At 40.0% G+C, this 27,886-nt stretch overlaps 1 pseudogene; it reads right to left on the bottom strand.

The window, feature by feature from the left end:
* The window catches only part of LOC125282878 (uncharacterized), an 89,543-nt pseudogene extending 62,261 nt beyond the window's left edge, over positions 1-27,282 (bottom strand).
* Between the last annotated feature and the right edge of the window lie 604 nt (positions 27,283-27,886).

The following is a 27,886-nucleotide window of genomic DNA, read 5'->3' on the forward strand; positions in this document are numbered from 1 at the left end:
AAAGCTTTAGAGATGGAACCATGATCTTTATTTTTCCCTCAAATAATATTCCTTTATCACTTTTCCTCACATCAAAGCCATGCCAAGGGTTTGGATACTGTGGAAATGCAATCTTCAGATCAATCCTTCCTTGATATAGAATCATTATTTCATTTCATGAATGATTTACTAGTTGCCTACCATATGTCAGGCAGGTCTGTAACAAGGCTCTGGGGATGGAATAGTGAACAAGACGATTATTTCCCTCAGTAGGATGTAGAGACAGGTGAGGAACCGGAAGATGGCCCAGCAATGGCCGTATCAGTCAAGATATGTTGCAGTAACCAACAGTCCCCAAAATCTCCATGGCTGAAAGGCTACAAAGGTATCTCTCTCCATCATGTGTCTCCATGGCAGATGTCGTCCACATCGAGCTTCACCATTGTACCTCTGTTATCAACACACCTTTCAGAATTGCTACAGCAGAGGAAAAGAGAAGGATGTGAGCACAGGATAACTGTCAATCCGCTCACAAATCAACCAAATCAAACCATGTGGCCACACCTAACTTCAAGAAGGTGAGAAGGTGTAATTCTCTCAGCTGCTCAGAAGTAAAGAATCGGCTACATTAAACAGTGGAAGCAGCACTGCCACAGAGTCAACGCAGAAGCACAGAGGCTGTGGAAGAGCGCTAGGGTATTATCAGAGTCCTCAGGAGTCTTGAGGAATCATGGAAGGCTTAATGGAGGACATAACGGTTAAGCAGACACGCAAAAGATAAATCAGAATTTAATAAGATGAACAGATGGCAAAGGGAAGCAGAAGGAACCATTTATATAAAGAAAGCAAAGGAAGTCTATCCCCTCTCCTGGTCCTGCTTGTGCTACAAAAGTGGCAGCCAACGACATGGATGTAAATAGCGAGGTAAGAAGAATCAGGGCTGGAGGAATCCATAACAAGCCCTAGACACACACACACACACACACACACACACACACACACACTCTCTCTCTCTCTCTCTCTCATACAATCACATATAAAAAATGGAGATATGTAGAATGGCTAAAATCAAAAACAGAAGAATCAAGTGTTGGTAAGAATGTGGAGAAAAAAAGGCACCCTCATGCACTGTGAGTGAGAATGCAAACTGGTATGGCTACTGTGGAAAACAGTATGGAGGCTCCTCAAAAAGTTGAAAATAGAGCTACCCTGGGGCTCCTGGCTGGCTTAGTCAGTACAGCATACAACCCTTGATCTTGGGGTCCTGAGTTCAAGCCCCACATTTGTGTAGAGTTTACTTAAAAAATAGAATTACCCTATGATCCAGTAATCACACTAGTGAGTATTTACCCAAAGAATACAAAAACACTAATTCAAAGGGAGGTATGCACCCCTATGTTTATACCAGCATTATTTACAATAGCCAAAATATGGAAGTAGCCCAAGTATCCAGCAATTGATGACTGCATAGAGAAGGTGTGGTGTGTGTGTGTGTATACACACACACAACAGAATATTACTCAACCATACAAAAGAATGAAATCTCGCCATTTGCAATGACATGCATGGATCTAGAGAGCATAATGCTAAGTGAAATGTCAGTCAGAGAAAGAAACACCATATGATTTCACTCCTATGTGGAATTTAGGAAACAAATGAACAAAGGAAGAGAGAAACAAACCGAAAAGCAGACTCTTAACCACAGAGCGCAAACACAGAGTTACCAGAGGGGAGACGGATGGGGGATGGATGAAATAGTTCGTGAAGGGGATTAAGAGTACATTTACCGTGATGAGCACTGAGTAATGTATAGAACTGTTAAATCACTTTATTGTACATCTGAAACTAATATAACAATATGTTTACTGGAATTAAAATTTAAAAAATTTTTAATGGAGAGGTAGAGAGAGGTGCCACTGGAGTTTTGATGATGAAGCCTTCCCTCACAACCCTCTAGGGACAAAAACACCATGATGTGCAAAGGAATTCCAAAGTCTCAGAACAAAGCTCTGTGGAGTCCACTGACAGGGACAAAGCTACTTCCCTAGCAATAGGGTCTAAGAGAAGTAACGAGATGGTTATACACCCCAGCCTATTTCTCCTGATACTCCCCACCCTCAGAGCATCCTCTCCTGTACTCTTATGCCAGCTTCAAATGGTTACTCTGAGGATCCAACAGCGCAAAGCTCATAGATGCTTAGCACGTAGTAGGATCTCGATGAAGTCAGCTCGTGCTCTAGCCCACACTGAATTAGGCACTCTTCTTAACCTATCTACTTTCAAACCTCCCTGGTTGGTAAGAACTATCATCTCCATTTTACAGATGAGAAAACTGTGAATGACAGTATAATATCCCCAAGGGTACACCGCTAATAGTGACAGGAACCAAGAATTAAAGCTAGGATGGTCTTTAAATTAAATGCTGCTTAAATGGTGTTTAAGTTACTACCAACAGAAGTAGAACTGCCGAGTTCATTTAAAATGAGGAGGAGACTATATTTGACTGAAATTTTCTTTATACAGGTATATACACATAAAGCATTAAGCAAGTATAAACCGTGAGCCAATCATAAAGCCCAATCAACACTGTGTAGGGATGGTGACCCTCTGGCACAGACATCAAAGAGACATGGCTCAAGTCTTCCAGTTAAATTTTTAAGTGTCCTTCTCATAATTCTATGACCCCTCCAAATTTTCATAGTTGGCTGGAAGCAACTCAACTCTCAGAATCACATATCTCTTTCACTCATCTGAACACACTTGTTAGTGCAGATTAGAACTTGTTAAAGATTAATTCTTAAAGCATCCTCAAGCTTCTTTTCCAACAAAGGAAACATCAATTATAGGCTCACACATAAACTTTGCCCCTTTCTTGAATACTTGCTGCCCTTTATAAATCTTAGATTTCTTCCCCTTGAGTATTTGTTCAAAGGAGAGATTTTATTGCCTCCAGGGGTTGTTAAACTGATTGCAATACTGCCTATTTAGAGCAGTTCAGTGGGAATTACGCTGGTTCAATGCTGTCAGACCTAGAATATAGCTGTCAAATAGCATTACGAGTAAAACACCCTTGATAAGAAATAATGACCAAATGTCAATCTGCTTTTCACTACCCTTACTACAGACTTCTGCCACACACACAAAAAAAGCAATGTTTTACACATTATAGTAATAGCACATTTTCTGATATTTCAGTTAAAATTCTAGCAGTGTTTTCAAGGACAAAAAAAAATAGTTCCAAATGCAATATAGGCTCAAAAATTGATGGAGGCATTTTTTTTTTCCTTTTAATGAAGTACTTGGCAACCTGTTTCAAAACTAACAAACTTTATTAATGCAAGTTAATGTGATGCATCTTAAACCATTTTTATATGTCAACTATATTACAATTTAAAAAGAAATTGAAGTTTCATCATTCATTCGTCCCACTGACATTTGTTGAATTTCTAGGAGTGTGGCATTGTGCTGGACGGTTATCAGGGGGCACACATAAAGTTCCTTATAAGCCACTTTAATGGGTCTAGATTTAATCCTGTCAGCAACTGGGAATAAATGATCAGATTTGATATTTAGAAAGACAGTTTGGTTATAGTATCATTCTCTCTCTTCTCTGTTCTTTTTCTTCAGAGCACTGATTATAATTCATAATCACAGAGGTTTATTCCCATCTTCCCACTAAATTATAAATCTATGAAATCTGGGATGTCTACTTTATTATTATATACACAGAGCCCAGTACAGTTACTGGTATAGAAACCATCTGGTAATTATTTGCATGATAAAGTGAATAAACACATGCATTGCAAGGGTTTGACTCTGTATTTTTAAAAGATCAGTAAGACTTTTGTAGTTTATGGACAGTTCATGGGAACCTAAAATAAGGCAGTGATATTGTGGCAAAATAAGACTTGAATATATGTTTAATATATATGTAGATGACATAGAAAAGTGTCTAGAATAACTCAGAAATTTCTAATTTGACTTAATGAATACTATGTTCAAATCAAAAAAGAAGTATATAAGAGGAAATGACCATTTATCAGCTATGTCCTGAGGAAATATGTCTACATTTTAGGTAGTATAGAAGATGCAGTAGATACAAATAAGACATCGTATATAACCCCCTAAAAAGGTGTTTATTATATAATTTTAAAGTAATTTTGGGGGCACCTGGGTGGCTCAGTTAAGCATCTGACTTTGGTTCAGGTCATGATCTTGGAGTCCTGGGATCAAGCCCTGCAATGGGCTTCCCACTCAGTGGGGAGTCTGACTCTCCCTCTCCCTCTGCCCCTCCCCCTGCTTGTGCTCTCTCAAATAAACAAAATCTTTAAAAAAAACAAAATAAAAAATAAAATAACTTTAAAAGTACAAAGAACTTACTGATTTAGTGATTTAATCCATTTAATCAACTAATGATCCAGTATCCCACTGATTAACAATTAATCCTTCCCCCTGTGACTCCACCCCCACTTCCATCCTCTCCATCAAGGAAAATTATTTTTAATCTGAAAGAATAGAGTATCAGTTCACTAATAAATTGTCAAATCATTTCCTTTACTGAAAAAGGTTATTATGTCAGTACAATTGAAGAATATCATAATGTCCTAGATCTCAGAAAGATACTTGATTTGGTTTCCCAAACATTATTCACTTCCCCTTCATCCATTCTTTACTATACATGTCATTCCACTCCTCAGAAACCTTTAATGGATCCCCCACTGAATTTAAAGTTATACTCAAATTCAGTAGCTTTTCAATCCTAGCTTTGAATCCTACCTGCCTTTCTAATTTATTTCACATATATGACCAGTGTCACCCTAGGAGCCAGTTTTGGTTTTTCCCCATCACAAGAAAATTAGTCTTATTACACTGTGATCATGTTTTTTGTCTTTGACCAAAGAATAGACTGGTTGCTGTTTCACAGACCTATTTCTCAAGGGCCTTTACTATTTCTAAAAACCAAATTTATCCCCCTACCCCTGTCCAAGAGGAAGATTTTTTCATTACTGAAAAATGTTGCAGTGATGGTTAATTTTATGTGTCAACTTGAGTAATATAATTACCAACAACAAAAAGTGCAACAGGCTCCAGAGGAAATTCTAAAGGAGGTGTTCTATAAATAACATTAAGGATAACCTCATTAGAACAGCGCTCTACATTTCCGAGATGACCATTTGGAAGGGACTTACATGTACCGAAGGTTCTTTTTCAGCTGCTAAAACACTGGTTTCTTTTCTTCAGAGTTCCCGCTAGATTCTTAAAGGCTTTATTTTCCTTTTTAACAAAGCTTTTATTAAACATAGATGGTTGGTTCCAGTTTGACTCATCCTTCTTTTTCTCATTTCAATTAATATTTACATTATTTAAGGTACTTTTCAAATAGTTGAAACACAAATAAAAAAAATCGATATATTAAGCAAAAGATTTTAATGTGTTCAATCTTCCCTATAAACAAATAAACCAGAATGGTATTATGAGTCTTAGAGTTTTTTCAACAGGACATTAACAAATAAAAATTTTTTAAAGATTTCACTTACTTGAGAGTGCACATGCACAGAGGGAGAGGGAGAAGCAGACCCCCCCAAGCAGGGAGCCCGATGCCCAGGACCCTGGGATCATGACCTGAGCTGAAGGCAAACGCTTAACTGACTGAGCTTCCCAGGCGCCCCAAATTGTTTCTAACTCTGATGTCACTGTTGAATTTATTTTCCAAAGTTAAAACTCTAAAATAATTAAGTATTCTTAACTTGTTTGTGTTTTATGACGTTTAATCTGAAGAATATTTTCAAATAAGAAAAATACTTTTAACTGCAAAATAAGATGTTAAAATATAGGAAACTTTGCTGTATGTTAATGGAAATGCTATTCTCTTGAAGAAAGAATGTCAGCCTTCCATCATGTTTCCTAGCCTCTCTTGAACATTCTACATAACTGAGAAGAAAAACAATACAGAACTGAAATGAGGGCATGAGACATAAAAATCTCAAAGGTTTTTAAAAATAGAAGGTTTTAAATATAATTTAGACAAAGAATGTTATTGTTGTTTAAGCAAATTACTTTCATCCTCACAGGAAATGAAATGCATAGCTTAAAAAAAAAAAAAAAAAAGATCTGGGTCAGTCTCTTTAACTGCACTCCTGAGTTCCACTCACAGTTGTTCCCAGCTGTATGTCTCTTTCCTCACTCTGAGTGTGTTGGGTCCATTAGAACGGAACGGTTTGGGTTTAAGTTTATTTAAGTAATCTCTACACCCAACATGGAGCTGGAACTCATGACCTGGAGATCAAGAGTTGCATGCTCTACCGACTGAGCCAGCCAGGTGCCCCACAACTGTACGGTTTCTGACCACCAGATCCCCAAGATCTGCTCTGCAATCTTTTTCTAATCTCTGGTCAAAAACCTTCCCATGCTCCACATCTTTATATTTTCAAGCAAAAAGCCTGTAAAATGACCCCTGCCCTAACATTCTTGTAAGATGGGGGAGTGGGGGGTGAAAAGTGGGGAAGGAAACCATCAGGCATTGAAAGCCCTTGTTTCCTCTCTCCCCTAGTTTTTATAAATTTCAGCCCATCCTCCCCATCAACTCTGAGGCTGATCCTTCCATGTTCTCCCTTCCATTCCATCCTACTTAGTCTGGGACCTTATGGCCTCAATTACCCTTCCTCCTCTCCTAACCTCTCCCCCAGTATTGCCCTTTCCACCAGATCCTTTGCTTTGGTTTATGTAGACATTCAGGTTTTCCTTCTTGATCCTGTTACTCCCTCTACCTATCTTCTTTCTCTTTACTGCCAGAGAAATAGTTTTCATGTCCTCAACTGGATTCGCTTCTCAGTTCATCACAACTGCGTTTCTGCCTCCACCTTCAGCCCTAATGCAGCACCTCTCCAAGATCACTCCTGTAATGGAGCCAGATCTAGGGTCCCCTTGCAGTTGCCATCTCGTCTGACCTTACTTTAATATCTGACCCACAGAGGATTCCTCTTCTCCCAGAATTTCTGAACCTTATTTTTGTGCCCCTCTGACGGTCTGCTAAAGCCTATGGACTATTCAGAATATCGTCCCTAGAGACATAAAATGAAATAGTTGGAATTACAAAGGAAAGCAATTTATTGAAATACAGCTAAAAAATGTTTTCATTTGTGACACAGTAATATGTGTACTGCTTCATTAAAGCATTAAATGAGAAGTCAGTGGATCTAATAACTACCATAATCTCAAAGTAGCAATGAGACATCTGCAACAACTTAATATGGCACAAAGACACCTGTAATGCCTATTAATGAAATTTACAGGTACTAAAAATACTATGATGGTTCGTTACCTATATTTATAATAAATTCTATTTGATTTATAGCTTTACATTTCATATTTAGGCCTTAAATCCATCTTGAGTTCAATTTTGTATTTGACGTGAAACAGAGATTCAACTGTATTAGAGATACGGTTGGTGAGAAAGCAAGCCAAGGCTTCAATATTGCTAAACACGCTGTAGTAGAATCTACATCATCTATCCATCTCCCAATCCAATTTGTGATGCTATCATACATCCATGCATCTATCTGCCCTGTTTTTTGTTGTTTTTGTTCCTTTTTTACATTGGTCTGTTCTTATGTGTGAACCACATGATTTATCATAAAATAGCTTTGCACATGTCCCTTCTCTTTGTTATTCTTTTTCAAAAACTGGTAATTATTCATGACTTCCATGTAAATTTTAAACATTTGAGTTCTTGAAAAAATCCTATTAGAATTCTTATCAGAATTACACACATTTATACATTAATAAAGAGGGAATTTGGTACCTTTATAATGTCATCCCATCCATGAACATGTTTAATTACTCCATATGTTGTGATTTTTTTATGTTCCTTAATTTAGTTTAATTTTTTTCTCTTTAAAGGGCCTACATATTAATTCCTAGATACTTTATAGTTTTAGTTGCTATTGTGAATAACATCTTCTTTTCAATCATATTTTCTAGTTAGTTATTATTTACATAGAGGAGCACTTTTGATTTTTTTTAAACTCCTCTTGTATCCAGTAACATTGTTGAACTCTCTCATTAGTTCTTATGTTTGACTACTAAAATGCTGCTAGATTTCCTCTATTAACAAGTATATTATCCACAAGTGGTGACTGATAGGTCTGTTCAATTTTTTTGCCTCATTTCTTTTCCTTATCTTAGTCTATTGGTTAGAATCTCCAATACAATGTTGAATAGTATAGTAATAAGGGATATCTTGTATTTTCCCGAATTTAAAAATTCATCTTTGTTAAGTATAATATTTGTTGAAGATTTCTGAAATATGTTCTTTATTGTATCATATCCATTCTATTGACAGTTTTCTGAGACTTCTCTTAAGATTTTATTTATTTATTTGAGAGAGAGAAAGACAAGGGGCACCTGGTGACTCAGTCATTAAGCGTCTGCCTTCGGCTCACGGCGTGATCCCAGGGTCCAGGGATCAAGCCCCGCATCAGGCTCCCTGCTCTGCTGGGAGCCTGCTTCTTCCTCTCCCACTCCCCCTGCTTGTTTCTCCTCTCTCACTGGTTGTCTCTCAGTCAAATAAATAAATAAAATCTTAAAAAAAAAAAAAGAAAAAGAGCGAGAGAGCGAGAACACGAGCTGGGCAGAGGGGCAGAGGGAGAGGGGGAGGGAGAAGCAGGTTCCGCACTGAGCAGGGAGCCTGACCTCAGCTCAATCCCAGGACCCCAAGATCATGACCTGAACCAAAGGCAGAAGCTTAACCAACTGAGCCATCCAGGCACCCCCCAGTTTTCCGAGATTTTTAAGAACAGATGTTTAGGGGTACCTGGGTAGCTCGGTCGGTTAAGCAACTGACTTGATTTCAGCTCAGGTCATGATCTCAGGGTCATGAGATGGGAGCCCCGAGTCAGGTTCTGTGCTGGGCATAGGGCCTGCGTAAGGTTGATTCTCACCCTCTCCCTCTGCTCCTCTCCCTCTCCCCACTCTTTAAAAAAAAAAAAAAAAAAAGATGGATTTAAATTATCATGTAATTTTTCTCTTTAGTTTCTTAATGTAGTGAATTACTCCAATAGATTTTCAGGTATTAAGCTATCTTTGCATTCCATAGATAAATCCTATTTGATCATGATGTATTCTTTTGAAGTATAAGGTCAGATTTTTGTCAGCTCATATTCATCTAGGATGTTCTTTATAGTTTTAAAACATGTCTGGAAGTCAAATGGAGTTACCCTTTTCTTCTTCTCTTGCACTATCTTTATCTGGTTTTCAAAACAATGCTAATTTAACCCCATAAAATAAATTGAATACTTTAAAATAATTGTGATTTGTGAAATTCACCTCAATTTGTAAAAAATGATTTTGGCAGTTGTCCTTTGTTTTCTATTTCCTTTCATAACTTGTATACCATAGAGCTGTCCTCTCCTTGAAAAACTGATAGAACTCATTTATAAAACTACCTGGGCATAGGACTTTTTCTCTGGGGGAAAGATCTTTGATTATCATTTCCAATTCCTTAGTGGTCTTTGGCTTATTCAAATTTTCTATTTGACATTCTATATTATTCCAGAAATTCTGTTTAGTTTTTTCCTTGGTTTTCAACTTTTTGGTGAATATGGGTCATAATATTCTTTAACAGTTTTCTAATATCTTTAGTTTCTGCAATAGTTTCTCCTTTACACCCTGTATTTGCCTCTTCTGTTTTATCACCTCATCTATAAAATGGAGATAATAGTACCTACCTCATAGGATTGTTGAGAGGACAAAATGAATAGACATAAAAAGTTTAGAACAATATGCAAGCACTAACAAGTGTAACAATACACTAAGCACTGTTAGCAGTAGTTGTAATTGTCCAGCTTATTGATATTTTCAGAGAACAATTTTTGGATTTATCTTCTCCAGTTTGGTGAGATTCTATTATTTATTAATTTTGTCCCTCAGTTTTGTGTTTTTTAAAGTATCTGTCCTTCTGATTATTTTTTCTTGCTGTATTTGACTTCTCTTTTTTCCAAGTTCTTGAGCTGAATAGTTTATTAATTATATTTTCTCTTCTGTTCTATTACAGTTGTACAGTTCTTTCTAAATCCTTTTTTGGTTATGTCTGGTAAATTACACTATGTAGTCTTTTCATTGTCTTTCACTTATACGTATTTCCTAAACTTCTTTATGATTACCTCCTTCTCAATGATTTTTTAACTTAAAAAAATGTTTCCTTATTTTAGTGCATTATGATCAGAGAACATGGTCTGAATGGTATTGATGATTTGGACTTTACTATATATCAAACACGTCTCAAAGTTTTTAAATATCCCATTTTTGTTAAAAAATAATTTGTACTCTGTTGAGAGTAAGGTTATATTGTTTACATGTGAATATATATAGATTAGTTCAAGGCTATTAATATATTATTTATACCAGCTATCTGTTTTGTCTTTCTTATTACCTAGACACTGTGGTTTGGGTGGGTAGGGGGCAATATAGAGACTTCTGACTTTTGTTACCTGCTCTTATGCCTTGCCGGGCTCACGTACAACTCTAATTTATTTCCCTACTCCTACCAGTAGCTGATCTGGTGATGCAATTTTCTTTTCATGACAGGGATGGTCATGACCTATTCAAGGCAATGGGGAGGAGAAAAACAACAACAAAAAACGGCACAACTGGGGCGCCTGGGTGGCACAGCAGTTGCGCGTCTGCCTTCAGCTCAGGGCGTGATCCCAGCGTTATGGGATCGAGCCCCACATCAGGCTCTTCCGCTATGAGCCTGCTTCTTCCTCTCCCACTCCCCCTGCTTGTGCTCCCTCTCTCGCTGGCTGTCTCTCTGTTGAATAAATAAAATATTTAAAAACAACAACAACAACAAAAAAAAACGGCACAACTGAAAAGTTTTCCTCTGCCTATTCCAAGTCATTGGCATACAGCCCTCTTTCACTCTGGGCCACCACTGCTTTCGTATTCTCTCTCTGCAGAGATTTCTCACTATTTTTATGTGTTCTCTCAGATCCAACAACCCTCTTCATGATCCCTCACAGCTTCCGTAATGAGTTCAGGAGAGGGAGAAATAGCTCATGTTACTTTACCACTATTTTTTCTTAATTATAGAGTATAATCATCTCTTAAAGAAAAAAAAAAAAGGAAGAGAGCACATAACAATAGGATTCATATATAACATTATGCAGAGCCACTGGCCTTACAGGGCCATGGAATGGCCTCTTAGAGATGCAAGTGAAGGGATTACACTTCCACTTGTATAGAAAGCTGGAAAGAGCATCACTACTACCTGGAAAAAAAAAATTCCAGATAAAGGACAAAATCCTAACTTTTCTTAAACCTACTAAAACTAAAATCCCATGGCAACCAAGAAGCCTGAAATATAAGGAAAAACAGGACTTTCTAAGGAGATAAAAACAAATGCTGGCTCACTTGTGGCAAAGCATAGGAGGAGAGAATTAAGGTACCATATAAGAATGTAAGTAGAATTCAACTAAAATTTTTAACGAATTGTTAGGCTGAGCATACACTAGTGTGAGTGTGTAGAATTACTGATCTCTGCAGAAACAGAGTTTCTCTTCTCTGACATCTATTATGTGCATACAACAGGTTAAGGGCAGGGCAGAAGTCCAGGAAAATCTTCCTTCGGTGATGCAGGCTAGGAAGACAGACAGACAGACACAGACACAGACACATACACACACAGATACACAATCCTAAGCACATCATATTCCAACTGCTAAAAACCAAAAAAAGGGCAAAATGTAGAAGAGAAAGCTGCAGAAAAAAAGACAAAATATACTAAGGAAAAAAGATATGAATTATAGCAGACTGTTTGTCATAAACTATATAACTCAGAAGACAACATGGTGACATCTTTAAAATACTGAAAAGGAAAAAAACAAAACACTCTATACCCAGTGGGAAGAGCTTTCTAACAAAAGCTGAGAGAATTCACTGGCAGCAGACCTGCACTATAAGAAATCTTTTAAAAAGTTCTTCAGTAATAAGAAATAGGACATCAGAAACTTGAATTCACACAATGAAATTACATCTCCAGAAATGATTAAAATAAAGAAATGTAAAAGATAATTTTCTCATTTTAATAGTATTAGAAGTAATTGACTAAATTTAAAATAGTAATAATGAATTAAGGGTTTATGGCAAAAAATAAAATATAGGACAATAACTGCATAGAAGGTTGGAAGGAAAGAGGGACAGATAAGGAGTGTGCTGTTGTAAGGTTCTCATGCAGTAGGTGAAGCAGGATGAAATTATTTGAAGGTAGATTATTTCAACATGTACATTGTAAACACCTGGATGCCAACAAGGAAATCTTTAAAAGAAGTATAAATAGTAAGTCCAACGATGGAGTCAAAATGAACTTTTTTAAAAATACTCAATGCAAAGGCAGATGGCAAAAAAGGAGGAGTAAAGATAATGGGACAAAAACCCACTAGCAAAATTTTATGTGGTTGAAATGATACATACATTATTACATTAAATGTAAAGTACATAACTACATCTTTTTAAAAACAGAGATTACCAAACAATATAAAAAAGCAAAACCCAACTGCATGCTGTCTAAAGAAACTCACTTTAAACCTAAAAATTCAAACAGGTTAGGGGCACCTGGGTGACTCAGTTGGTTGAGTATCCAGCTCTTGATTTCAGCTCAGGTCATGATCTCAGGGTCCTGGGATTGAGCCCCATGTTGGGCTCCAAGCTTGGCTGGGAATCTTTGTGAAGATTCTCTCTCTACCCACCCCCCCACCATGCACGTGCACGCACACACACACACACACACACACACACACACACACGGGTGCTCTCTACCTCTTTCCCTCTAAAATAAATATTTTTTAAAAGTACAAACAGATTAAACGTATAGGATGAAACTATATATATCTTGCAAAATAATGATTAAAAGAAGGCTTAGAGTGGCTATACTAAGATCAGACAGAATGCAAGACAAGAAATATTACAAGGAATAAACAAGGACATTACATGATAAAAGAGTCAATTTACTAAGAAAAAAATTCTCAATGTTTACATACCTAACAGCTGAGCTTTAAAACACATAAGCAAAAACTTATAGACGTGAAAGGACAGATATATCCACAATTATAGATGATGATTTCAACGCTACAGACTTCAGGAACTAAAAAAATGAAAAACAGGCACTCAGTAAGTTTACAGGAGACCTGAACAAAAGTATTAACCAACTTTACATAATTAACACCCAACACCAGCAGAACACCCATTCTTTTAAGTGCACGTAGACCATGTGCCAAGAAATATTCCAGGCTATAAATCACACTCCCCAAATTTAAAATAATTGGAATGACATGAAGAATGTTCATTGGCAGGGACAGAATTAAATTAGACTCAGAACCAGAAATATATTTTTAAAATTTCCCTAAATATTTGGAAATTAAATAATGCACTTCCAAATAACCCATTGGTCAAAGAGAAAGTCAAAAATGTAATTAGAAAATATTAATTAAATGAAAATGAAAACACAACATAAAAAAAATTTATAAGATGTAACTAATACAATGCATAAAGAGAAAGGTATGGCATTAAATGCCTTTATTAAGAAAAATGGGTCTCAAATCAATGATCTAAGTTTCAATCTTAAGAAACAAGAAAAAGTGCAGGGGCGCCTGGGTGGCACAGCGGTTAAGCGTCTGCCTTCAGCTCAGGGTGTGATCTTGGCGTTATGGGATCAAGCCCCACATCAGGCTCCTCTGCTATGAGCCTGCTTCTTCCTCTCCCACTCCCCCTGCTTGTGTTCCCTCTCTCGCTGGCTGTCTCTCTTTCTGTCTAATAAATAAATTTAAAAAAAAATCTTAAAAAAAGAAAAGAAACAAGAAAAAGTGCAGACTAAACCCAAAGCAAGCAGGAGAAAAGAAATAATAAGGATAAGAGCAGAAACCAATAATTTTGAAAATAGAAAAAAAGAATAAAGCAATGAGGCAAAAAGCTAGTTCTTTGAAAGTATCAATAAAATGGGTAACGCTACAGCCAGACTGATTCAGAAAAAAATGAGAGAAGATGCAAATTACCAGTATCAGAAATAGAACAGAGGATATCACTACGGATCATACAGTCATAGGATAAGTGAATATTACAAACTTACGGCCATTTGACAAAAAAAGATGAAATGGACAGAGTCCTTAAAAGACACAAACTACCAAAGCTTACTCAAAAAGAAATAGATAATTTGAATTTTCTGACCATCTCCCAAAGAAAATAAATTTGTAGTTTAAACTTTCTACAAAGAAAACCACGGGCCCAGATGGTTTTACTGGCAAAAATTTCTCAAACTTTTAAGAAACAGTATCAAAAATGTCAATTCTACACAAACTCTTCCAAAAACAGAAGAGAAACGAGCTCTTCCTGTCTCATTTTAAAAGCTACCCATTACCCTGATACCCAAACCAGGCAAAGACATTACAACAAACCATTATCTTTCATGCACATAGACACAATAATCTTCACTAAATATTAGCAAATTAAATCCAGCGGTACATTCGTAAAATAAACACAGCATAACCAAATAGAGATTATCCCAGGAATGCAAAACTAGTTACACATTTGAAAAAAAATCAAAGAATGTAATTCATCCTATCAAAAGACTAAAGAAGAAACTGTTGTGATCATCTCAGTAGCAGAAAAAAAAAAAACCGATAAAATTCAATGACCATTCACCATAAAACCCTTCCGCAAACCAGAAACAGATGAGAAACTCCTCACTCTACTAAAGGGCATCTACGAAACACCTGTAGCTTACCTCATCCGTAATGGTCAAAGACCAAATGCTTTCAGCAGTGCAGCGGGCGGGCCCCTGGATCTGTGTCCTGCCTCAACAGAGCTCCGACAGAAGGGCCCCAGGACCCCGTCCTCCAGCCTCCCACCACCTGCAACCTCTTTTCCAGTCCCAACCCTGAGAACCATCTTCTCGGCCACCCTCTGGGCCCGGGTCCAGCGAACACAGGTGTTCTGCACTGAGCTCCTGAAAGTGGATCAACCACGAGCCCCCAGACTGGTCAGAACGACTCCCCCCAGGTGGAGTCCACCCTGCCGTCCACCGCCCGGTCAACACGCTGCCGGGGCTCCCGCACCCACCTCTCTCCGGGCTTCTCTTTCCACCGCCAGGTCGAGGCTCTGCGGGGAGGCCCGCTTCTCCAGCGCCGGCCGAGGCGAAGCCATTCGACTTCTCTGGAAGATGCAAAACCAGCGCGGCGGCCGGCCTCTTCCTGGACGTGCAGAAGCAGAAGCCGTCTCAAGTCCAGCGGCGTCGAGCCCCGGACGCCACGCAAGCCGCCAGCCGCCTGGAGCGGACCCTGAACCCGGGCCTTTATCTGCCCGCCCGGGTTCCGCCCGCGCAGGCGCCCATCTCCCCGGCTTCCGGCAGAACGGCGCCTGGGTGCGCAGGTGAAGCTCATCCAGAAGATGGCGACCACCTGGCTCACGTGGCAGGGGGTGGGCCGGGCGGGCCTCTCTTCCAAACGCCCATCCTCCAGCACGGTGAGGAGCCTCCAGAACCCAGCAGGCTTTGAGGGGCCCCTCTGGCACCCTCCTGGTGTCAGGGCCTCCGGCTGAGGGTATCCCTGCAGCCGCTAGGCAGCTTGTTGACCACCCTGGAGCCCCCCAAGCCTGGACCAAGTAGAAACAATAAAGCTTTTTGCCAGGAAAAAAAAATTTTTTTAAAAGAATGAAACTAAACCACTACCATACACCATGTACAAAAATTAACTCAAAATGGATTAACGACTTGAACATAAAACCTGAACCCATAAAACTCCTAGAAGAAAAATGGGTGGTAAGCTCTTTGACATCGGTTTTGGCCTTGATTTTTTGGATTTGACATCAAAAGCAAAATTAACAAAAGCAAAAATAAACAAGTGGGACTACATCAAACTAAAATCTTCTGCACAGCAAAGGAAACCATCAACAAAATGAAAAGACAACCTAATGAAAGGGAGAAAATATTTGCTAATCATGAATCTGATAAAAGGTTAATATCCAAAATGTATTTCAAAATGCATACAATTCAGTAGCAATTTCCCTAAGATTGTTAAATTACAATTTTCCTAAGTCCTTTCCAACTGTATGATTCCAGTTGTAAAAGTAAAAAACCCCAAACAATCCAATTTGTTAAAATGGTCAGAAGATTTTAATAGGTATTTTTCCAAAGAAAATACACAGATGGCCAACAGGCACACAAAAGGGTACTCAACATCATTAATCATTAGGGAAATGCAAATCAGAATGACAATATCAGCTCACACCTGTTAGAATAGCTATTATTAAAAAGAAATAACAAATGTTGGCAAGGATATGGAGAGAGGGAACTTTTGTGCACTGTTGGTGGGAATGTAAATTGGTGCAGCCACTACAGAAAACGGTATGGAGGTTCCTCAAAAAAATTAAAAGTAGAACTACTATGATCCAGCAATTTCACTTCTGAATATTTATTCAAAGGAAATGAAATCACTAACACGAAAGATATCTGCAACCACATGTTCACTGCAGCATTGTTTACAATAACCAAGACATGGAAACAACCTCAATGTCCACAGATGGATAAGTGAAAAAAGAAAATCTGAAATATATCTACAATGGAATATTACTCAGCCATAAAAAGAAGGTAATCCTTCTATTTGCCACAACATGGATGGCCCTTGAGGACATTATGCTAAGTGAAATAAATCAGATGAAGGAAGACAAATACTGTACGATTTCACTTATTGTGGAATCTATAACCAAGAAAAGAACAAAAACTAAGAAACAAAATTTAAAAAAAACAAGCTCAGAGCAGATTGGTGGTTGTCAGACGGGGGAGGTTGGGCAAAGTAGGTGAAGGGGGTGACAAATTACAAGCTTCCAGTTATAAAGTAAATAAGTCATGGGAATGTGACATACAGCATGGCAGCTATAGTTAATAATACTTGGTTGCATATTTGAAAGTTACTAAAAGAGCAAAACTTAGAATTTACCATCACAGGAAAAAAAACGTGTAACTGTGTGGTGATGGATTTAACTATATTTACTGTAGCGATCATTTCACAATATATGCATATATTAAATCATTGTGTTGCATACCTGAAGATAATGTAATGTTATATATCAATTATACCTCAAATTAAAAAAAGAATCAAAGAAACGCCTGTCTATCCATAGCACCTTCTGCCAAAATTCTTAGTTTCCAGATCTGATTCTACCATTTGACCTTATGTTACTACCCTCTCTATGCCTGTTTCTTCATTTTTAAAATAGGATAATAATAGTGTTTACTTCATAGGGGGGCTGTGGGAATGAAATGAGTTAAGAAATGTAAAGAGCTATCAGTTACACCTGGGCTATCATAAGCACTCAATAAATGTTGCATATTATTGGCATATTATCAAATGAAATAGTTAGAACAGCAAAAGGGCCCCGGGTTGGAGTCGGAAGACCTGGGCTCTAAATCCAGGTCCAGAATTAACTCACTGTGTGACCTTAGAAGTCACTTCACTTTTCTTCATCTTCATTTCCTCATGTATAAAATGAGACTATTAAACTACAATTTCCCTACGTCCTTTCCAACTGTATGACTCCAGTTGTATCATGTTCTGAATTCTGCATTAAAGGGAAGTTAAAATAGACATATATTAAGTGGGAATCAAGTTTTTTGTTCCGTGAGCATTTACCAAAGCAGTGTGCAAAGATAAATCAAGACACATTTCACAGCAGGGGAATTCACAAGGCAGTGCACAGACTAAGTGTGGTGAGCAGCGCTGGACCTGGGGTTTACCTCAAAAGAATAAAATCTGGGAGCTTATTCTGTGGGCATTTGTTTCCTAATTTAATTATACTGCATATTGTACCACTCTCAGTGAAACAAGATAAATGTCAACTTTTATTTCCTCTGTCCAGAGGCATGAGAATGTAGATACAATGCACAATTATAACAGAAACAGCACACCCTTCTTCCAAGTATGTAGAGTAGGGATCAAGGAAGAGTTACGACGTGGTTTTGGACAGGATGAAATAGTCACCCTGCCCTTATACTCAACTTCCACACTGAGAGCTTTCTTCCTTTAGCTAGAGCATTGAACACCTATTAAAACGCAATTGACGCTGAGAAGGGCTGCAGTCATTTACTTCTTAATATGAATGGGTTTAGTTAGGGGCGCCTGGGTGGTGCGGCTGGTGAAACAGCTGCCTCCTGGTTTTGGCTTGGGTCATGGTCTCAGGGTTGTGAGACTGGGCTCCACACTTAGCGTGGAGTCTGCTTAAGACTCTCGTTCCCTCTCCCTCTGCCCCACCCCCACAACACACACTCTCTCTAGTTGTCTCTAAAATAAATAATAAATCTTTAAATATATATATATATATGAGTTTTGTCAGTTCTTTCTCCTAAAAAAAGGAAAAGAAGAAAGCATGAAGACAGAGTTTCCCCCTCCCAGCAGAGGGGAAAGGGAAGGTGGGGAGACAACTGGAAAAGTGCTCTAATCTTTTCCCATTCATAGTTCATTGAAATAATATTTAATTAAGTTATGTAATTATAATTACAAATAAGCAGAGTTAGGAACAAGAATAGGGACCCGCTGGAACCACACACCTTACAAGAGAAGCCAGTGTCCGTGGGAACACTGGAGAGCAGCCAGGTGACAGGAGGGCCGAGCCAGCCGTGGGCATTAGATGGCAAGAGCTGGTTTGGTCTAGAGCTTCTGTTGTACTTCGCAATCTGCTTAGGGCTGGGTCTGTCTACTACTATCAAACTCCACCCCTGCTCATTCAGAATTCACTGTTGCACTAAACCCAGATAGGTAAGTGTCATCATCTTGTTGAGCCATGCTACGGCAAGTACGTCCACCGTGTGCTACATGCTGCGTGCTGTTAGTTGCTCTGTATACTTATTTTCTTCTTTGGTCACAGCACAACACAATCCTATAATGGAGGCATTATTATTCCATTCTACAAATGAGGGTCATAGACAGGTTAAGTCATTTTCCCGAAGGCTGAACAGCTGTGAAGAGGCAGAACCAGGATTCAAATCCATGTCCAACAACTCCAAAGCCTAAGCTCCTAGTTATGAGATTTTGCTGAACTTTGTATGCATTACTGTGAAATACTGCCAACACCATCTATGCACCTTTCGTTAGTTGAAAATCTGTGGAGCCCTGAAGGTCAGGCCCTGTGCTGTGTGTGGGGAATATGGACAGGAGCACAGCCCTATTCCTGACGAAACCGGAATCCAATAAAGAGTAAAGTATAGTCAGATCCCCTGGTCTCAAATGCTAACTCTACTTCTACCTGGTGTGTCAACTTCAGGGAAGTCAATGCCTTTCAACTTCCTATTCCCTGCATGTGAAAGACCAGGAGAGCTCCTACCACCCAGGGTTGTTGGATGGAACCATGAGACAAATACATTAATAGCATAGTGCCCAGAAAACACAGTGGACACACATTAAACATTAGCTAATATGATCACTGGTGCTGACGTTGTGAACAGGCAGGGTCATGAGAGGTAACCACAAAGAATGATTCCACTGGTCATTTAAAATTTCTGCAGAAGGGGAAGTACTTCTGCTGGCCCTGGACAAAATCTCAGACATCATCACAACATTCTGAAGATTTCTAGGTAATAAGATTATTAGGGTCACTTTAAGGCATAAAAACTGTGTTAATTCAGAAATCAGAATGTCCAGTCCTATGTAAGAACTACGACTCGAAGCGGGTTTAACGTTCAGTCATCTCTGGGAGGGTTTTGCTGAGGGCTGACAGCGTTCCTAGTGAAAAAGACAGGCCTTGTATTCTCCCTCTTCCCCAAGGTGCCTCCCAGACCTCAGCATTTCTTCCCTCCCCCAGCTTGTCACTAGGTTTCTCACCCTGCCAGAGGCAAAGAAAGGGGGATGGAGGAGTGGTAAAAAGCAGCCGGAAAGTTCTAATTGGAGGATTCTCTTTGGGGCCAATTTCTTGCGTTTGGACACTGCTTTGCTTTGGGTGTTTAAAGATGATGCTTTCTAACAATTGGATGGATTGTTCAAAGCCTCCCCCACAGAAGAATTTTTTTAGTTATATTTGATTACTTTTGCTTTGTCAAAGGTAATGCATTTTGCTCTGGCTGGGCCCCTCCTTTCTCCCCAGCTGTCCTGGAGGGGAACCTCCAGGCAGCAATCATGGGGAAGATTGAAAATGACCCCGGACTGGTTCAGCCTCTCATGTCTCACCCAAACTTGCTCCTGCCATCAGAGTAGTGAATGACCTGTCTTTACCTTTTACCATTTCCAGGCAAGACCACAAAAGGAGTCATGTCTCCCTAACTGCCAGAGACACCATCTCCACAGAGTGCTTGTGCCGCCCTTCCTTGGCTCGGGGTGAAGGTAGAAGCACCCTCCCCGCTCCTCCTGGTGGACACGGAGGACTCACAGTGGAACACTTTCGAAAGAAATCCTCCTCTCAAAACTTTCCTTATCTCCACTCTCTTGATCCTTCCATATCCACCATGTGCGTGGGTTTGTTTGTTTGTTTTCCAGAGTCACGAAACTCATGGAAATTTCCATCTTTGGATGACACATCTCAGTTTGAAATTTTTTACGTATTGCCTCCGGGTGCCTCAATCAAAACTTCCAACTTAAAATTGTTACATTATTTTTGTTATCATCTTGATCGAAATATAAAGCAGCTATCACAGTGGGGTAAGTGCTGTAATGCAAACGTAAGTACAAAGTGCTATAGCAAAACGGAGGACGGATAAGCAGATTTCATCTCGGATCGGGAGAAGCCAAACATGGAAAGCTTCACAGAGGCGGTGACACACAAGTTGAGGCTTCAAGGATCCACTTGTTCATTTAGCATTTATTTATTGAGCTGCTATTATGTTTTAAACAGTATTCTGGGTGCTTGGGATCTATCAGTGAGGCAAACAAAGATCCCTGCTCTCACAGAGCTTATATTCTATAAGGATGGGAGAACAGACAATGCATAATAAATAAACTACACAACTTGAGAGAAAGAGATAAATTCTATGAGGGAAAAAAAAGAGTAGGGCAGGAAAAAGGCATTCATGAAACAGAAAAATGGAAGGACGTTCCAAGGGAGGAAACAGTATGAAGAAAGGCCTGGAGGTTTAAAGGACGTGGCGTAATCAAAGCACTGAAGACAGTGTGGCACCAGTGGGGTTTGGGGTGATACGAAAGCGTGCATGCCAGTCCCTGCCACAGGCTCACCCCCACGCAGCCCCTGGCACTGAGCACCCAGCTCTCTGCACACTGTCCCCACCTGGCTGCAGAGGCCCATGAGAGGTGGTACTTTTGTACTTATTCCCATGGTCCATGCCTGACATCCAGAAAGAGAAGTATCAGTAAAAAGCCTGGGGGAAAAACCTGTATATTAAGAGAAATTTTATGAAAAATTCCATATGGCATCAAGGTGAAAAGGCTTTGGTGCCTCTTCAGCAGCAACAACAAAATGGTCAAGCACCTGTTCCATCGCGGGCATGGGCTGGTGCTGCAGACGCGGCGGCAGACGGTAGACCTGGTGCTTGCCCATGTCACAACGCAGAGCACAGAGAAGCAGCCCTGCAGCTCAGCACGGTGCCGGCGGGACTGGCACACGGGAGGTCCACGGTAGGACCCACTGTTCCGGGATCAGCGGTCCACCTGCTGGAAGACAGCAGAGCCCAGCACTAAAACAGAAATGAGAAGCTTCTGTGCCCCTGCTTCACGGTGGAGACAGGAGGTGGAGGCTGAGAGGTACATGACAGAGATTGGAAAGCGCTCAGGGGTACAGCAGTCGTGCAATAGGTCAAAAACCAAAGAAGTATGAGTTATGTTTGTGAATGGGGCTCCACTTCCCAGCCTTATCCCAAGGCAACCTGCCTTGAGGAAACTAGCCAACAGCAGCAACGAGGGCTGGGGGCTATATTTACCATGACTCTAATAGTAAACGGATCTTAAAGAATGCTGCTGGGACAGGCCTAATTTCTTTTCTTTAAATACAAACCGTAGTCTCCAGGGTCGAGTTAGATGTCAGGCTAAAAATTCCCCATTACAAGTCCAACACCAAGCCTTCCACTGAAATAGCATCAGACCATCACTAGCAAAGAAGTTCTTAATAACCTTTCTTTAAAAGGAGTTGATATAATTAGCTTGGAGGCACACTCCCCCGAACTCGGGCTTCAGATCCATATGCTGTACCCAAAGACAGCAATTTTGGAATCAAATTATGTTCTCCAACTTCTAAAAAGGGGATATGGTTTCATTAACAAAAAAGATACACGTTGCGGGGGGGGGGGGAACAACCTTTCTCCTGAAGTTGTGGCCAGACTCTCTTTTGAAAAGTGGGACTCTGCTGCCCCCTGCCTTCCACTATAAGAATTGCTTAGGATAAAATTGGAAGTCACTTAATCATGGAAGGACGTATCTTTGTCTCTCTCTCCCTCTCTCTCTCTCTCTCTCTCTCTCTCTCTCTCTCTCACACACACACACACACACACACACACCCCAAAACTTAAGGGTTCCAAAAACATCTTCTGTCATCTCGGCCCCACTATTATCTAAACACTGGTCACCTAGACACAGTGACAAACACAGTGAGGCCCTGCATGAACCTGCCCGTCTGTGCTCTTCTGGAATAATCCTGACTCCAGCCATCACGTCCATGCTAAAGGGGAATCATCAACTCTTCCCACCCAAGCTTTATTCACATCTGGATATCCCACAATGCCTCCCAACTCAAAATGACTGAAGTCAAACGCCATTTTTCCCTCACAAACCAGCTGATACGAGGATTTCCTCCAGCAAATTTGATTTCTTTTAACGGCACCACTATTCTCCAGTCACCCAGGTCAAAAAATCTTATCCCGTCCTTGATTCCCCCCTCCCAGGACCCCCACACCAAATGAACTGCAGGTACTGTCTTCCCCTAGTAACACCTTTCAAACCCACTGCCTCCTGTCCATTGTCACCCTGGGTTAGGCGCTCGTTGGGCCACAGCTATTTCTATCTGGAATGTTACACTAACCTAACTGCAGGCTTTTCCGCATGCTAATACAACTTTAAATTGCTGGCAGATTTGTCTTCCCGAAGTCCAGCTCTGCTCATGTCACTCTACCACCTCCCGCTTGCCTCGAAATAACACCCAACCCCCTCACTCTGGCATGGTCTGTCCATCTGCCACCAATGGCTTCTGCTACCATGTTCCAGTGCCTGACACACGAGCTGCTCCCTGGAGACGGCTGCGGGTTTCCTCTGCCTTGCTCCCGATAAGTCTTCCCTAACAGCTTTTCCTCCACCACTTCCACTATCCTAGTTCTTCCCATCCACACCATTTGTATCTCTCAAGTCCTAGGTCAAATGCCACTTTTCCCACAGAGCTTTCCCTAATTCCTTCAACTGGAGCACATCTCTGTCTGAAGTCCAATCATATTCCATGTGTTCCTTTCTTCAGTTCATATGAGCAAATATTTATAGTGTTCCTCTTGTGTACAGGAACATACTATGTCTTGGCACATTGGGGCAAACAAAAACAGACATGACACGTCCCTGGGTATCTTACAGTCTAATATTTACCACTTTCCAACTTGTGTTCTCTTTCTGTGCATCTTATTTTCCCTCCTAGACTGAAAATTTTATAAGTACAGCATCAATGTTTCCATATTCCATTCACTTTTTTTTTTAAAGATTTTATATATTCATTTGAGTGAGAGAGAAAGCACAAGAAGGGGGAGGGTCAGAGGGAGATGCAGACTCCCCGCTGAGCAGACAGCCTGATGTGGGACGCAATCCAGGGACTCCAGGATCATGACCTGAGCCGAAGGCAGACGCTCAACCGACTGAGCCACCCAGGTGCCTGTTCCATGCACTCTTTCTGCCTCTCTCACACATAGTATATAAGAGAGTGTATTGTATGTGTTTTATTATTCAATAAGTATTTGGATAAGTTATAAAAGTATTAAATGTTCCTAGATGGCTGAATTTCAGGGTCATCATTCACTCCCCAAGTTCAAGAAATGGATTAACTCAAACTCTGGGAGTCTAACAACTTCTATGGATTCCCTGATTTAAAAAATATTCATTTACACTGTACTCAGAACAGATTTAAGTTACAAGCTTTGGAATCCAAGAGAACTAGACATGAATTATGGCTCTGCTCTTTACCTGTTTAGCTGTGTGAACTGGGGTGTGATGGGTCCAGGGGCTTTACTTAACTGCTCTGAGTCTCAGCACCCTTCTCTAAGGTTCGGTGAGGATGAAGTAATAAAATAAAGGCAAGGCAACTAGCACAATCTCTGACATGTCAATATTGTCAATATGTCGACAAATTGAGGTTATTATCATTATTTATCACAACTGCTTTCTTCTAAATCATAGCATATCAAAACTATTCCCCAGAGTTCGTTGGAGAACTGACTCAGCAGTCTTTGCCAACACTCTTCTTCCTTGCTATCTTCCACTATAGACAATTAGGGATGGCCAAGGGACCCAGTTCTGACCAAAGAGAGATAAGCAGAAGACTGTTGGAGAATTTCCAGGAAAATACTTGCTTTCCCAATAACAGAGACAGATATGCCTGGGGACTGCCTGCCCCTCTATCCCTCTTGCAGCTTAAAATGTAGATACATTGGAGCTGCAACAACATCTTGAGATAATGAGGGAAAGGCCAAAAGGACCAAGACACTAACTCAGATGACACTGAGCAGCTGAACCAATATCAGCAGTTATCAAACTCCAGAATCCTTGTTATATGAGAAAAGTAAACCTATTTGTTTAAGCCAGCATAAATTGGCTTTTGTTACTTGCAGCCAAACGTCTAACACCTAGTCAATCTCCTAAAGCAGTTTAGGGTATACATAAGAGAATACTATAAAAGGTAAATTAATAATAGTTATGTTCTTCAAAGAATCTTCAATGCATAAAAGGCTAATAATTTATCAAAACTTTGTATAGGAGGGGTTCTACCTTAAAGTCCACAAGGGATTCAAATTAAACTAAGCATCATCCTGAAACAAACTCATCCTGAGGGAAGAAGCTACGAGGACCCAGTAAGAAAATCGTAATTGTCAAGGAAGATTTCTGAATGTTTATCACTCAGCTATGTCTCCTGCTCTAGTCTCTATTGGTTCTATCTAAATAGAGAACTAGGAGTGAAAATGGAAAGATCTGTATAACCATTTGGATTACCATTCAGCAAATATTCAATCCCCTTCACCTCCACTGTAGGTGGTAGATTTCCTTGCCCTTTGACTTTGGTCTTGACCACGTATCGTGTCTCAATCAATATGTCTGAAAACACAACAGAGCAGAAGTTTGAAATATGGTGGCGTGATTGGGCTGGCCTATTTTGCACATCTGCTTTTCACGGTGAACATGATGCAGGCAGCCACTGATCCAAAGAGAATGAGAATTTGAAGCAAGCCTGATCATATCTGCAGCTTGACATCAAACCTAACTGAGCCCAGCCAAGATAGGCCCAATCCCAGCCAAATTGCAGGCACATGAGAAGAAACAAATGAATATATGTATATAGCTATATGCCAAATGAATATATATATATAGCTATATGCCACTGAGTTTCAGAGTATGCAGCATTAGGATAAAAATGACCAAAAATGTATCTCTAATAAAGCTCCATAAGAAACAGGTGCACAAGTTTCCCTGCTTTGGATCACTCCAAAAAGTCGTTTTCAACTGGAAGCGATGTTGCCCTTAAGAAAACAGTTGGCAACATCTAGAGACATTTTGGTTGTCTTAAATTGGGGAGGGGTGTTACTGGCATCTGGTGGGCAGAGGCCAGGGCTGCTGCTAAACACCCTACAATTCGCAGGACAGCCCCCACAATGAGTTATCCCACCCAAAATGCCAATAGTGTCAAAGTTAAGTGTGTCCTAATGCAATTTGATACAAATAAGGATGAGACATCTTTTCCCATTTTGCCACATACCTCTGCTCAGCCATTTGTGGCATCACTTATTGATTAACTAGGTTAATAAGTATTTACTGAGTGTCCATCACTATTCTGTTTGCCAAGGATCCAGGGCTGAATTAAAAGAAAACATTCCTGTTCTCATGAGGCTTACATTCTAATAAAGGAGACAAGTAAGTGATAAATAGACAAATACAATGATTTTTGATAGGGGTGGGTAGTCGAAGGGTAATGAAATAAAGAATGACTGCATGGGAAGTCAAGTCTGAGAAAGCTGCAGTTTAACATACCTGAAGGATGGAAGAGACTCAGTCATGCAGTGGTTTGCGAAAAGAACATTCTGGGCAGAGAAAGCAACAAACACAATGGCCATGAGACAGAAGCAAGTGTGCTGTACCAGAGGAGCAGAAAAAAGGCCAGCGTACCTGCGGCATAATGAGTAATGCAGGAGATGAGGTCGAAAGACATTTGCAGGATCACCTACAGTATTGCTGGCATGGTACCAACTGTAGGTTCAAATGAAGTTTTTAGTGATGTCATGCAGAGGGGGACCTCGCTGTCTGGCAGGGACCATATGCAATGTGAGAAAATATTCATGAACATATGTGGGACACTCTTTGGCACATGTGGAAAGCTGGAGTGGGGAGGGTGGGAACTTTACAGGGAAACAAAAAAGAGTAAGTTAGCGAGCAGATGGGGTGAGAGCAGGAGGATCTGAACTATTTTTGTTGCTATATCCCATCAGCATCCATAGAGAGCTGATGGACCCTAATCAAACTCAGGGATACATTTGTAACTAGGGGAGAAAGAAAGTTATTCAACACTTTTTTCCCATGCAAAATCTTGTGCTTTCTTGGAATGCTGCCTCTCTAGGTTCCTGCAGGCCCTTTGTTATTAAGAGACCTTTAAAAGCAGCACTGCCTCCTCATTACTTCCTAATGATAATGCCACTACTGTTGACCCCAAATTTCCTCCTCTGGTGTTTTAGAGCATGGCAAAAGCTGTAAGAAAGAATTCAGGCTCTCTGAAGCAGAAGGCAAAGCCATGATCAGGCCATGATTCTGTGCCATGTATCTATAGGCAAAGCCAAGAATCAGGCCATGATTCTACTGTGCCATGTATCTATAGGAGGTTTCTAGACCCTACATAATTTTCATTTATTTGGAAACCATTGATGTCAGACATGAATGCACAGGCCATTCCTGGATCATAATGGTCTCTTAATCATCTGTAAAATTCCTAAGGACAAGGATTATGTCTGTTTTGTTTATAACTGTGTCCTCAGCTCCCAGCATTATTGTTTGGCACGTAGTAAGCACCCAATAAATATTGGGTGAATGATGATTCATGAATAAAGTCACAGGCTTATAACAATTAGACAGATAACACAAAGCAAAATAAAATAGCTGCACACATCTATTTTTTAAAAGGCCTGTCATTTTATAGATATATACTGCCAAGAGAAAAATAACTGTAACATCCATTCATACATCCAGTTCAAAAGTGCATCTACCATGTGCCATCCACTGTTCCAGATGCTGAAGGTAGAAAAAAAGAGGAGGATACAGAACTTTCTGGGAAGCAGAGGCCTCTGGCATAGAATGGAGAAAGAAACATCTACAGCATGGTTTACTGGTGAAGAGAGGGAGAAAAGGTCAAGAAAGCCCAGGAATAATTCCTAGAAGAATGAAGTTGAATCTAAGGTGGCTTTTTTTTTTTTTTAATCCTAGTATTATCAAGCAGATCCTTTAGAGTTCCATTTCACACCCAACTGCCTTTAACTTTAATATATCTCGATCAGTGGTTCTCAACTGGGTGAGATTTTGCCTCCCAGGGACATTTGCTAATGTCTAGAAACATTCTGAGAGAATTAGGAAGTGCCATGCAAATAAAAACATGAGTACAGTTGACCCTTGAACAACACAGGGGTTAGGACTGCCAATCCCCCATGCAGTCAAAAATCTATGTGTAACTTTTGCTTCCCTCAAAAGTTAACTACGATAGCCTATGG

Source organism: Ursus arctos, unplaced genomic scaffold (assembly GCF_023065955.2).
Source record: "Ursus arctos isolate Adak ecotype North America unplaced genomic scaffold, UrsArc2.0 scaffold_12, whole genome shotgun sequence".
Lineage (NCBI taxonomy): Eukaryota > Metazoa > Chordata > Mammalia > Carnivora > Ursidae > Ursus > Ursus arctos.